Source organism: Cryptomeria japonica, chromosome 8, assembly GCF_030272615.1.
Source record: "Cryptomeria japonica chromosome 8, Sugi_1.0, whole genome shotgun sequence".
Classification (NCBI taxonomy): domain Eukaryota; kingdom Viridiplantae; phylum Streptophyta; class Pinopsida; order Cupressales; family Cupressaceae; genus Cryptomeria; species Cryptomeria japonica.
This window is the reverse complement of record NC_081412.1, coordinates 17,451,470-17,457,608: the sequence shown is the minus strand read 5'-3', so window position 1 is coordinate 17,457,608 and position 6,139 is coordinate 17,451,470.

Genomic DNA, 6,139 nt, shown 5'->3' with positions numbered 1-6,139 from the left:
TAACTCATCACACAAAGATCACTGATTGAGTCACACAGACTTGAGATACTTCAACCAAAAAGCCCGAAGTGGAAGCTGCCTTACCAACCAGTAGTCATACAGTGCTTCCATGTGCCGGTTCCCATAACCATGTGCCGGTTCACTTTGAACAAATGTGCCACTTCACTTTGGCATATACCGGTTCACACATATGCTAGTATCTCTTTCTTCACTTATCTCATGTGCCAGTTCACACTATGTCTCCTATTGACATCAATGACAACATACAATATCATTATGTCTTCATGCCATTTTTCATAAGGCTCATGTCGGTTCACATAATGCCAAAAAAGTGATGTTAGAAATTTTTATGGAATGGCATCTTTTTATACAAAGTTTGTGAGAAACTTTAGCCATGTTTGTGCTCCTATACTCAACACCATCAAAGGAGGGATTAAATGTCACTTTAAGTGGATAGAGGAAGCCAATAAGGGGTTTGAATTATTGAAAGATAAGATAGTAGAGTTTCCAACCCTTAGATTGCCTGATTTCAATCAGTTCTTTTCAGTAGAATGTGATGCTAGCCAAAGGGCCATAGGGGCAGTTTTAAGCCAAGAGGGTCATCCTATAGCCTTCTTCTCAAAGAAGCTAAATGAAGAAAATCAAAGGTACTTCACATCTAACTTGGAATTGTATGCCATGGTGCAAGCATTGAAGAAGTGGCAGTATTACTTTTTGCCCAAAGAGTTTGTAGTTTTCACTGACAACCATGCCCTTAGTTTCCTTAATGGACAAGAGAAGTTGAACTAGAGACATCTAAAGTGGGTTGAATACCTACAATCCTTCACCTTCACCATTAAGCACAAGAAGGGTACTACAAATAAGGTAGTTGATGCATGAAGTAGGAGAATCATGACTAAGTAGGAGATACAATTGTAGAGTGTGGGATTGAATGAGTTAAAAGACCTCTACAAGGATGATAAATATTTTGTAGAGATATATGTTGTTTGTAATGATTTTTCTAACACCTCACATGTTTCTTATTTAGAGTATATGATACAAAAGGGTTTGCTGTTCAAAGGACACCTTCTTTGCATTCCCCAATGTTCTATGAGACAAAACATTATCCAAGAGAAGCACCAAGGAGGTTTAGGAGGTCATTTTGGTATAGATAAAACTATAGAACAAGTTAGTATGTTTTACCATTGGCCTAAGTTGCAATCAGAAGTGAGAAGGTTGTAGAACAATGTGAAATTTTTCAAAGAGAAAAAGGTTCATCAAGTAATGCAGGTCTGTACCAACCTTTGTTCATACCTCAAAGGCCTTGGGAATGTTTGAGCATGGATTTTGTGTTAGGCTTACCAAGAACTTCAAGAGGATTTGGCAGTGTGTATGTAGTGGTTGATAGATTCAGTAATATGGAAAATTTTATCCCTTGCAAGAGCACCAATGATGCCACCTACATTGCAGGACTCTTCTTCAAAGAGATAGTAAGAATTCATGGCCTTCCGATCAACATAGTTAGTGATAGAGATGTGAAGTTTTTAAGCCACTTTTGGAGGACACTTTGGAGATAGTTGGGCACAAGATTATCCTTTTCATCTTCCTATCATCCTCAATCAGATGGACAGATAGAGCTTGGGTAACTTGCTCAAATGTCTTACAAAACAACATGGACAGACTTGGGATTTACTGCTTGGTCAGGCAAAATATGTATACAATAACTCAATGAACCGAAGCACAAGTAAAATTCCCTTTGAGATAGTGTATGGATTTAATCAAAGGGGCATACAAGAGCTCAAATATCATAGTTATATGGCACCCAAGAGTGCACAAGGTGAGAATTTTGCAGAAGGTATCAAAGAAGTGCATGATAAGGTAAGGCAGACCTTACAACAAAAGTTCGAGCAGTATAAGGTGCATGTTGATAAAACCAAAAGGAATGTGCAATTTAAAGTTGGAGATTTAGTGTTAGCATATCTTAGGAAAGAGAGACTTCCCAAAGGGCAGTCTACTAAGATAATGATGAAGAAGATTGGACCTCTCAAGGTGGTGCACAAATATGGACAGAATGCATATGAAGTTGAACTTCCTCCCACCTTGGGTATATATCCTATCTTCAATGTATGTGATCTATATCCATACAAGGGAGCATCACAAACAAATTAGAAGGACATCTCATCGTAGGCTAATGAAGATTGGGTGAGAGATTTGCCACCAAGCCAACCAGTCAAGTTGGAGAGTATCTTGGACACCAAGATAGTGAAGAAGACAAGGAAAGGAGTCTACAAGCATTATCTTGTCAAATGGGCAGGGTTACCTGAATCAGATGCTATGTGGATGTTAGAATCAGATATACTTGAGCATGGAGTGGAAATTGTAGACCTCTTAACTCAAGGGACTTGAGTTATTTGTCCCAGGGGAGTATGGTGCAAGGCACCTAACACTCCAAGCATGCAATTTTTGTTTTCTTTTAAGTTTTGTGTGTTGTCTTTCATGTTGTAATAATGGACTACTCATAGTCCACATGTGCCTTTGTAAGCCCAAGTGGCAGCAGCTTGCATTTTGACTGGTAATGGACTTTCCATTGGACATCGGGATAACTCAGACCTCATCGGGCATCAGAATAACTCAAACCAAGACTTGTCGATAGGCAAAGTCTCCCTAATGAAGCCCGAAAGCACGTGCATTTTGGATGCGCACTTACATTTGGTTACTTTCCATCAGTCATCAGAGTAACACAAATGGAGACTTGTCGATAGGCAAAGTCTCCCCGATGACGATTTCACAAAGGATACTCCATCGGGCGTCGGTGTAACACAAACAGAGACTTGCCAATAGGAAAAATCTCCCCGATGAAGCAGTGCAGAAATAGTTATCCTTAGGCGTATGGAAGTTGGTTCTAACCAACTGAATGCTAAGGATATAAGCAAAAAACTACATCATTGTATAGCGTTCGTTCATTTTTCTTGGAAGGAATAGTAATGCAAAAGCTATTTTTGTTGTGAACAAAACTTTGTTTGAACACTGTTGTTATTGTTTTCACTTTGGTTGCTCTATTGTACGGTCCAGTACAGAATTGTCAAGAGAGTTCACTTGCAGGAGATGAAATTTTATTTAATCTCCTTTCCAATAAGTTTGTTTAACAAGTTTGATTTTCCTTAGTTGTTGAGATATCTTCCATTCTTTGCAACTAGGTGTAAAACCCTTGCAAGTAGGGTTTAAGAACAAAATGGCTCTAACCTAAGTATTCATTGATGGCACCAGTTGAAATCAAGTGGAATGCTAGGTTAGGGTTTGTACATAAGTTTAGATTAGGATTTTTTATTTTGCAGGTCCTTGGGAAGCTTCTACAATGATTCCCTAGGCTCACTACTAGGAGTAGTGAGTTAGGAAAGTAGTAGATGTGCATTTTCAGAGTACATATGAATTGATGGAGCCAAAGTTGATACATGTTTAAAGCCAGGAAAAGGCAAAGAGACCTTAGGGAAGTTTAACAAAGGGTCTAAGGGAGACCAAACCATAGGAAGTCACTAAGACACTATGAAAACTCATTTTACCCCCATAGAACAAGTTTGTGTGAAAAGATCCTTTGTAGAGGTTGTTGGAGCACTAGGAAGATGTAATAGGGATTGAGGAGGAATCCTCAATAGATAGTGTTGATTGTTGAAGATTAGAGGCTATACCTTGGAGGCAAGCTTTGAAGTGGATTAGACCTTGGAGGTCTAGATAGAAAAACCCTTACCAAGTACCATTGGATGGACTGGAGGAGTTGTAGACACATAAATTTGTCCACTTAAATAAATGAATACTTAGTATTTATTTGATTATTTAACCATCAATCAATAATTAATTAAATATTTAATTAATTCATCTTAACCCTCTTCTCCTATTAATTAAATAAATTATTCAATTTATTTGATTTAATTCACTTAGCCAAATTCAAACCATTAATTAAATAAATAAATCGTATTTGTTTAATTAAATATTCTCTCACATTTAAATAAATTAATATTTATTTAAATCCCCAAAATCCCATCTCTCACATTTAAATAAATTAACATTTATTTAAATCACCTTTATCCTCCACCCACTTGCATTTTCCTACAAATGCAAGTTGCACAACTATTTTAAATAAATAAATCATTTATTTAAAATCTTATTTATCCTCACCCACTTGAAACCTTTAATGGCTTCTCTTAAAGTCTTCAAACTTAATGGCTTCCTTCTAGAGTCTTCTCAAGCCTTTAATGGTTTCCCTTAATGGCTTCCTTCTAGAGTCTTCTCAAACCTTTAATGGTCTCCGTTAAAGTCTTCAAACTTAATCGCTTCCTTCTAGAGTCTTCTTAAGCCTTTAAAGGTTTCCCTTAAAGTCTTCAAGCATTTAATGCTTTATCTTCCTTTTTCTCTTTTAAATAAATTAATATTTATTTCAATATTTACCCAAATGCAAATTACACCATTTAATTGAAATAAATGATTTTATTTTAATTGAAAATCCCAAAATTCCTCCCACTTGTATTCTCCTACAAAATCCAATTGCATGTCTAAATCCCTTCTAGATTCTTCTAACTCCTTCTAATTAGCCTAATCCTATCCTAATCATTGTCACATTCCTAAATAAAAGGAAGTCACTTCTTAAAAACCTCCAAAGTCTTCAATAAACATTAAAGGCTTTATGTCTTCAAATGGTTAACCTCTAAAGTCTTCCAAACCATTAAAGGCTCTTACATAACCATTTATGGTTAACTCACCTTTTAGCTTTGGTTAGAGACTTTCCTCTAACTTAACCATCCTTTTGACTCATGGGTCTCTTCAAAGCATTTATTTCTTTGACTAAGGTAGCCATTTAACCCTTGCACATTCTTTTATCCCTTGGATAAAAGGAATATCCATTAACCTAACCCTAACCCAACCCCCTAGGGTAACCATCATGTCCCCTCAAGCATTTATTGCTCCTTATCTCTCCTCTCAAGCCTCCTCATGGTGACACTTGTCAACATGGGATTGGGTTGAACGTCTCACATGGATTGAATATCTTTCAATCCTAACCCTTGTGAAGATTTCTCAATCTTAACCCTTCATTTCTCCATTTCTTCTATAAATAGTACCCTTCTCCTCAAGCAAAGAAGGAAGCATTAGAGTATTGTTGTTATACTTGTTAGTTTAATTAGAGGGGGGGGTGGGGTGAATTAGATATACTTCAATTATGCAAACTCTTCATCAGATTCAACCTCGGTAGAACTTACTTGATATGCAACTATGACTGTAAATCATTCAAACTCATAAAATGATAAACTTAAAACATCAAAACACATTCAACACTAGATTTAACGTGGAAACCCAAATAGGGAAAAACCATTGTGGGATTTTGGACCCACTAAGAAAATATACCCTTCTAGAGTATGCTCGGTTAAAAGCCAATCTTGTTAAAGATTACATAAACACATTGCTAGATGTGACCCGGTCAAGGGATTTCCCTCAGATTTATCAGAATCTTGCACTTTGTTAGAAGTGACCTTGTCAAAGGATTTCAAACACTCATTCAGAATGTTACCTTGCTAGAGGATTTACAAATAAGACTGTTAGGTCCACTCGGTTAAGAGATTTCCTATCACTTACAAAAATAAATAACAGTGATAAAATATATCTGCAACTTCACATTTGAAATGTTAAAAGTAGACTCTATGAGCTCAAAAGAATCTTGTCATAAGACTTATCTTTCTCCTTGTTGGGCTTCTCATTCTATTCTTCAATCAGATCTTCAATCTTTTGTGCTCGATAATCACTTCAGCAGCATCACTTTTCTTCTATTTTCCCACATGCTTTGTTCATCAACAAATTCCTTATTTATAAGCAATTCCTAACCGCTTAATCTCCTTGATCACATTTCCCATGATTAATATTAGCCATCAGATCTTCAAACTTGACTAGGTTCATTGAATCCTTTGAACTGAAAAATGTTTTATCTTGCCTTGGAACTTGTATTCCTTCCTTGGTACTTGTGCTAGGTTATGACTGTTCAATCTGTGCTGTAGATCTAACTCTTGCATTTTCAATACCATTGATCCTTAACAAACTTCTTGCACGACATTCCAATCTAGTATACATCTCCAGCTCATTGGCATCCTTCATTTAATAATGTATTTATTCATCCAAT